This window comes from Gadus macrocephalus, chromosome 6 (assembly GCF_031168955.1).
Source record: "Gadus macrocephalus chromosome 6, ASM3116895v1".
Taxonomy (NCBI): Eukaryota; Metazoa; Chordata; class Actinopteri; order Gadiformes; family Gadidae; genus Gadus; species Gadus macrocephalus.
This window is the reverse complement of record NC_082387.1, coordinates 20,996,867-21,004,968: the sequence shown is the minus strand read 5'-3', so window position 1 is coordinate 21,004,968 and position 8,102 is coordinate 20,996,867. Positions and strand designations below refer to the sequence as shown.

Sequence of the window (8,102 nt, the reverse complement as noted above, 5' to 3'; positions counted from 1 at the left end):
ACCTTCATGTGAATAAGGCCATCAAAAAGAGTGATAGAAGTGATTCATATCGATTCTTGACCTTGTCTCTGACCTTCATTTTAATCTGCTTTTGAAATGTGGACTGCGGAGGGATTTACAGCGGTGACATGCTCCGGTTTTAGTTTCTGGAGAGCGGCACAATATGAAAATTTACAGTTAGCATTAATATTAATGCATTCCTATCAGCTGTCCGGTTTCATAAATAAGAGCAGCCGTGTCAGCTCCGGCGTAGATCACCTGCATCAGTCGCACTTTGCACAAAAAAGTGCACTTACAAATGCTTTGTGAATTAATTTGGGAAAGAGCTAATCAGCCAGTCAGCCGAATAAGTCAGTGTCACATTCAATCAATAAACTTTGTAAATCAACTCATTTAATTCATAAATGATCTTATATAGATCAGGCCACCAATTAAACAATTAGCATACATTTAGCAATTAATTAATTTGACCATAAATCAGTGCATTAGGGTGGGGATCTGAGGCCGCTGAGTGAGCTAGCAGACGGCTAGGCTGGCACCGCGGCGGTACATCATGCCTGGGGAGTGCAGATTGTGACACAGCTAGATTTACCGTGCGAAAAATCAATGCAATTAGGAGAGAGGCTGGGAGCTGGCCTGGGGTCCGGCATTGTATTTAGGAGAGTTTAGACAACTCACACATGCATGGACACTTTCATCTACACATACACGCACACACACACACACACACACACACACACACACACACACACACACACACACACACACACACACACACACACACACACACACACACACACACACACACACACACACATTAACGGACACATCAGATCAACTCACACACGTGTTCAGAAAAAAAACAGAAACACAGACACACAGAAAAACAGAAACACATGAATAGACACACTAAAACACAATACAAAATGCAAAGGCCACATACTCTCACATCCTGCACACACGCATGTGTGCAGAAACAACCACAACGCACACATCACACACACAAACTCACACACACAGACACACTCAAACACAGAGTCTGGTGGTTTTTAATTAATTAAATAAGGTTGCTCATTGCACATCTTAAATTCCGAAACGTCGAATATGTTATTTAGGAATTAAAACGTATTTTGTAACTAGGGGATCTTACACGCCTGTCTCAACTGAATTAGTATAGTTTATTTTATTATTAGTTTCTCTAAGACCAAATAACTTTTTAAAGAACGTACAAAACTCAAAACACACAGACACACCAGCATTGGAACAAGCAACAGAAACATTGCTGTGTTTAGACATTTCGCTTTCAACAAGCATTAAGTGTAACAATTTTATTAATTTCATTTTCAGATTTTCTGCATAATACTGTTTCCATAAATCCCAAATGTCTAACAATTATAAGCAATACTTGTATCACATATAAGGCGATGTGTCTCTGCGTCTAGTGCAAGTTTATTTACGCACATAGTTAAAAGTAAGCTTCAGACTTTCCCCAAAGGCTCCACATTGTTCCACCTATTCTCCTCCTCTTCCTCAACTTCACAGCAGAGGAAGCATCCAGAAGGTTGAGATGTTGTTAAACGCTCATGTTAGGAGCGTGGTGATAGCCTCGAGGCTCCACCGGGCCTCAGCTGGTTCCTCCGTCTCATTTGTCTGGACAGAGGTCAGCCCAGATGAGCGCCGTCTTGTCCGATGCCTCCTGACCTACGCAGGGTTTGGCATCCTCGTTTCTCACCTGTCCTCTGACCCCCCCCCCCCCTCCCCCAACCTCCTTCGCCCCCCCACTGTCTCCACCCTCGCTCCTCACCTCCGCTCCTCCAGGCCTCCACACGCGTGTCAAACGGAGGTGTTTAAACCACGGGGAGCCATCAGTTTACTGGACGTGCAGTAGAGGCCTTTAAACCGCCGTTGTTTACACGCCGCGGTTTGTTTTGACGTTGACTCACTCGGCGGTGACTGTGCTTCCTGTTCGGACATCTTTGTCTTTTTGTTGCTGGGTTTTTCGCAAACGTGAATCGAGAAAGGGGACCAGTAAACTGACCAATTAACTTGGTTGTGTTAAACCTCAGAACAGGTTGCAGAGTCAATTTGTGGATATTTGTTGTTGAGATCACTCGGGTAACCATCCCATCTTCTGCCTAGGCATGATCTTTTTACGCAATTGACGGAAATATCGTTTCTAATCATTTGTTAAATTTGACCACATGGCACAAACACCTACGAGTGTGGAGTGAAATATGAACCTATGTATAACTACGGAAAACATATTAAATCCAAGTATTTCTATTCTATTTGTGTATATAGATTAGCCTACGTTTTGGAAGCTATGTAAGGGAATTGAGGAGGTCAATGTGACGTTTTCGTCTTTAGTCTGCAGAACAAAACATCACACAGAACGCCATCACCCGCCCAGGTCTATTAATATTAATTAGAGACACAGAAGCTTCCTTTAGAAATGAATCAAAACAGCGTTTGACATCCTCTCTCTGAGCCTATGAGTTTGGAGGGTAGCAATTTTGTCATATATATTGTCAATTTTTTGGGCGATATTTCTGAGTATCCTTTTAGCCGCTTTTATTTATTTATAAATCTTTTTTTCCCTTGCCTTCTGCTCTGGCGAGGCCTCTCTCTCCTCCCCGGCGTTTAAGCAGCGAGCGAGCGGCGGCTCCTCGTCAGGGATAACGGGCAAGAGTAGATGAACGGTGTCAGGTAAAGTGCTGTGAGAGACGTTTAATGTGTTTTATATCAACGTGTCTGAATTGTCCGGGAACACTCGAATCACTCAGTGTCGAGCGGATGTGCTGTAATGAGACTCTCCTCCTCTCATCTGAAGACACGCGTCTCTTCGCTGTCACTCCGGCTAACGGAGGGTAGCAACATGCGGGGGAAAAAAAGGAGGAGAGGTGGAAGACGGAGACGGAGCTTTCAAGTCTTTTGAAGAGCCCGGTGCCACGCAATCCGGCGCTAGCCACTTTAGCTCGGAAACTCAATCCCGCTCAGACGGGATTATTTCATGGCGTGTCTCTCTGAGTGAGGTGGTGGTGGTGGTGCGTGTGTGCTTGTGTGCGTGCGTGCGTGTGTGTCTGTGCAGAGGTGGTGTGGAAGGGGGGGAGGGGCGTTTTGGGGGGGAGGGTTACACTTAAGAGCTCCTTCCAACATCTGGAGTTTCAGAACATAAATTATCCAATGAGGCAGCCCTGTTTGGATTGAGACGTTCACCCACAGTTCATAGTGTCGTGGCATGCCACACAGATGTTTGGCTTCGTAAGTAATATCAAAAGCCAAGAGGAAGTCAACAGATTTCATGCTATTGTTATGTGGATGCCAGAGAATCTTACGCCCACCATTTGGACAAAATAGATGGAGAAAAATAAAATGTTGTTTTCTTTTACAATATCTATGTTTGAGTGTGGGTAATAAAAAGCATTTGGGACTGACAGCTAGATGCTGGCTGAAGCACTGGTTTCATCCCACTTTGAGACAGCCTTTTGTTGATGCACACAGATCGCTGGTAGGGATGAGTGTGTGTGTGGGTGTGGGGGGGGGATTTGGGGGGGTTCATATGTTTGAAGTCCTGTCATTAAGATTGAGGTCAGTGGGCCTAGGAGCATGTGTGTGTGTTGATGTTATATTTGCATGTGTGTGCGTATGTGTTTGTGCTAACGATTGGGTAGGGGGAAGAGTGAGTGCGGGTGAGGGTGTTCAGGTGGAGGCTGGGGGCTGGTGGAGTTGGAGGTGGGGGGGGGGGGGGATGGAGGTGGAGGCACAGTACAATGGCCTCCCTTTGCCTGTCACAACGGGTGAAGCCAGGACGTTGAGGGTGAGAGGGTGCCCTGTTTCGGGTGGGGTTGAGGGTGCAGCTCTAATCATCTCCACCTGGGCCCGCTCCAAGGGAGGAGGCCTGGTGATGGAGCCATTAGCTGTCTTCTTCACTCTGGCACCGCCAACAGTTGGGATACATCTGTGTCTTATTCTCTATTCTGGAACAATCAGTCCAGCGGGCTAAGCAGGCATGACCACGCGCTGGCGTGGAGCTCAGCGCTCTCTGGCAAAGTTCTAGAAGGAGGGTGGAGACAAGCAGCGATGCAGGGGGGGTTGGGGGGGACTTGGCTAGGAGTGCACTTATGTGAGTGTGAGTGTGGGTGTGTGTATGTGTATGTGTTTGTGTGTGTGAATGTGTCTATGTGTGTGTGTGTGTGTGTGTGTGTGTGTGTGTGCGTGTGTGTGTTTTTGTGTGTGTTTTTGTGTGTGTGTGTGTGTGTGTGTTTGTGTGTGTGTGCGTGTGTGTGTTTGTGTGTGTGTGTGTGTGTGTGCGTGTGTGTGTATGTTTGGTGTGTGTGTGTGTGTGTTCATGAATGTGTGTTTGTGTAGGCGTGAGCCCTGTGAGTGGGGCTGGGGAGTTAGGGGTCTGGTGTGTGTGTCTTGGAGCAGGAGGCGGTGTGTTGGTGTGTAGAACGTGCAGTTGGAAGCTGGATGTGGGAGTGTGTGTGAAAGCAGGGTGTGATTATCACAAAGCTCTGCTACATGTGCGAGATCTGATAATTGTTTTTTTGTTGACACGCTGAACATTTGCTCTGCTTTTTACATGTTGTGTTTGTTCTGTTTTCAGTGCTGGGTGTCTGCGGGAACCAACTGTTGTGATTCATAGCATTGTCTTCCCAACCCCCCCCCCCCCCCCCCCCACCCCCAACACACCTTGGATGGAAAAAGGCTCATCGTGTTTTCAATATTGTCTCTTCTGATTAGACGGAGGGCTCTTAGGAGGACCAGCGTTCATCGTGCGAGATGTCATGGCCGTTTACAGCAGATGATCAGATACGAAGACCAGACAACGCGTCCACGTAAACAACCACATCTGCTTGCACCCACCTGCTCCCCCCCTCTTTATTGTCCCTGGAAACAACCGGAGAAAGTTCTGCCATCCAGGACCGCATCCCATTAAACATCCCAATAAATCCCAGGAATAGGAGTGCCTGCTAATTAATCCACATTTCTAATGACAAAAAAACTGTATTCCCTCAAAGAATAAGTTGCCTTTATGTTATTTCTATCATATGGATAGAAAGAGAGAGAAAAATAGCGATTTTTATATAGATTTATATATAGTTATGTAGATGTAGTATATATAGAGATTAATCGTCTTTGTTTTCATTGTTTTTTGATGCATGTTGGTTTCCTCTCCATCCCTTGAACACTGTCACCCTGTTTGTGTGTGTGTGTGTGTGTGTGTGTGTGTGTGTGTGTGTGTGTGTGTGTGTGTGTGTGTGTGTGTGTGTGTGTGTGTGTGTGTGTGTGTGTGTGTGTGTGTGCGTGAGGAGTGCAGGCAGACAGTGTGAGTGAAGACGGAAGAGAGGCGGGGGGTGGGAGGGGGGGGGCTACCAGAATGATCACTATCATTAACATTCACTGTGGTGGGGGTGGGGGTGGGAGGGTGGAGGAGGGTGGTGGTGGGGGTGGGGTGCTTCACTTATCATCCCTAACTGGAGGGACATGGCAGCCATTACGAGGCGTCTGCAAGGTGGAGCGTCGTGATACATATTGCATGGTGCCACAATGGATTTATGTATTCAGTAACAAAAGAAAAGTCTAATGAAAAAATACAGAGGGCCATCCTTTATGTGGCCCGGCTCCACGCCAACTGAGGCCACCACGCCCGCTGGGGGGAGGGGGGAGGGGAGGCAGGGTGAGGGTCGGGGGGATGGGGGGATTCCACATGGTTGTTTTTTGCTCTCCTGTCACTCAAGCCCTGGACGACGTGGGGAAGGGGGGGGGGCGGTCCTTATTTCCTGTTCCCCGGGTCAGGTGTTATGATGCAGGAAGAGGAGAATGGTTGGGCTATGAAGGAGATAACACGACTGGGGATAATCCTGGACCCCCAGAAGATGGATTGTTTTAGGGGACCTTTAAATTCTTGAATGGTATCTCCGTGGGCCTTGACGGTATCTATTACAGAAGTAGACATTAGACTTAAAAAAATCATATAATGCAATGGTTGTCCATTGATCAACAATGAACAAGGCAAATAGTAGTTTATTGTCGTGAGCTAGAAACTAGAAACTAGAACTTGAAACCTCAACAGGGTTTGGTGGATTGGGAAATTGCAAACCGCCCAGCAGATGCTCGGTGAAAGATATTTGCGTTGAGTTTCCACCAGTAGAAAGTCTCCCAGACCAGTAATAACCTAATTGGAGAAGAGCCTCAGACTGGCGGTGCTCCTGTGTGTCCGTGGGTATTAATAGAGTGTATAATGGACCTGGGTGTCATGCCATCATTCATCTCCGCTCAGAACCACTCCAGGTTCAGCTCGCTGCTCATTTTCCTAATGATCTCCTTGTTTTAGGTATGTTTTCTCTTTAAGGTTTGTAGGATTCCTGCCTAATGGACACTATTCATCACACATTCCCTTTTAAACCCTAAGTCTGGCTTTTTTTTTACCCAGCAAACTTGTGTGACATAACAAATTGGCAAAATGAAAGGCTTTCCAACCGGGGAATTCATCAAACCATGAGGAGAGGAGCGGAAAGCGCGGAGCCACAATAATCAGTTCTTATCCCTGTTTCACCGGGTCAATCTCCTCAGGTGCTGCTGATGAGCTCCTCTATCTTCCTCTTGATTAGCTTAGCTTAGCTGATTAGCTGGTTTTCTTTATTCATGACTTGGTCACCAACTTATTTGATGGATCGTCCCGTGTGATGTTGATTAACAAAACATGGAAGCGCAACGCAGACCTTATTATGGTGATTGTTGACGGTCCTACGAGGGTAGAAAACCGCTTCTTATTTACTGGTATTCACGGGGGGGGAACGGAATCCAAAGCGGGAGCCCGCAGGCCATGCCTCCATGTTGGTCCATTCGCTCACTGGCCGCTGACCAACAAAAAGTGCTTTTTAAACCGGCGGCTCTCGTCCGCCTCGGGAGCTGGCGGCTGGTGCCGGCCCACAGCTCCCATTAGCGCGGGGGCGCCGCCGCTCTTCAAACACGCCTCAGCTCTGGAACACAGCTGGTGTCTTGCCCGGCGAAGACGCGCCGGGCACGGACGCACCCCACAACATGGCCGTCGGGGGAGAATTAAAATGGACTCAAGCTGGGATGATGGGGAGTGAATCGACGCAATATCGTCCACGCGGAGACCCCCTCCCCCACCCCCCTCCCATCAGATCCACTGTTGATTTAAACAGTTAAAAGCAGAGAGGGGGGGGTCTGGTCTCTTGGATCACTGCAATCTAATTAGACAGAGAGCTCAATTTGGTTCATTCCCTAATTTGCAATTTGAAATGATACTGTAGCACACACCCAGTGTTGGGGAGGCACTGGCACGCATGGGCAGGCTGCTCTGTGTGTGTTTGTGTGGGTGTGTTGGTGTGTGTTTGTGCAGGAGCATGTAGGCTTGTGTGCATGTGTATGTGTGTGTGTGTGTGTGTGTGTGTGTGTGTGTGTGTGTGTGTTTGTGTTTGTGTGTGTGTGTGTGTGTGTGTGTGTGTGTGTGTGTGTGTGTGTGTGTGTGTGTGTGTGTGTGTGTGTTACCACGGTGGGCCCGTGAGTCCACGGCCCCACCCAGCGCCGGTCTGTGTGTGCAGAGTTATGTGTTGCTAAACACCACCAGGACCCAGGCAGGACCCAGTTTGATGCCATGGCTTTCCAATCTCATGCTTCACGCGCACCGCCTCACATCACAGGCTCTTATTTACAGACGGGACCCCGAGAGTGGAGTGGACCCCCCCCCACCCCCCGGAGGAGTGCATAATGTTCAGGTCTAGTCTGGAGATGGGAACCCTGTCTCCCTGTCCGTGGAGCCGGAGCTCGGCTCACACTCACACATCAACACAATGCTATCGGTTTCGCGGCGCTGAAATTGTCCAGTGTGCGCTGCGTGAGCCAGGAGTGATATTCCCTTAAGGCAGCAGCGACTTGTTGGAGAATGATGACTCGTGTCGTCTGCGGACTGGGGGAGACGCGCCAGGAAGGGCGGGTTTGTACTTTGGAAAGCACTCAGACATCTTGTTGAGTAAACAGGATAGATTATTAATCTCTGTGATAAAAAAATGAGCGTTGGCATTGAGTGATCCCCGCGTCCCGTTCGGAGATCGTTTGTGCATTTCAACAGG

At 48.1% G+C, this 8,102-nt stretch overlaps 1 long non-coding RNA gene across 1 annotated transcript in view; it reads left to right on the top strand.

The window, feature by feature from the left end:
- LOC132460005 (uncharacterized) overlaps positions 1-7,514 on the top strand; it is a 146,957-nt gene extending 139,443 nt beyond the window's left edge. The window contains exon 2 of the long non-coding RNA XR_009526327.1: positions 7,383-7,514. This is a non-coding gene — a long non-coding RNA (uncharacterized LOC132460005). The remainder of the gene's footprint in view (positions 1-7,382) is intronic.
- Positions 7,515-8,102: the final 588 nt, after the last annotated feature.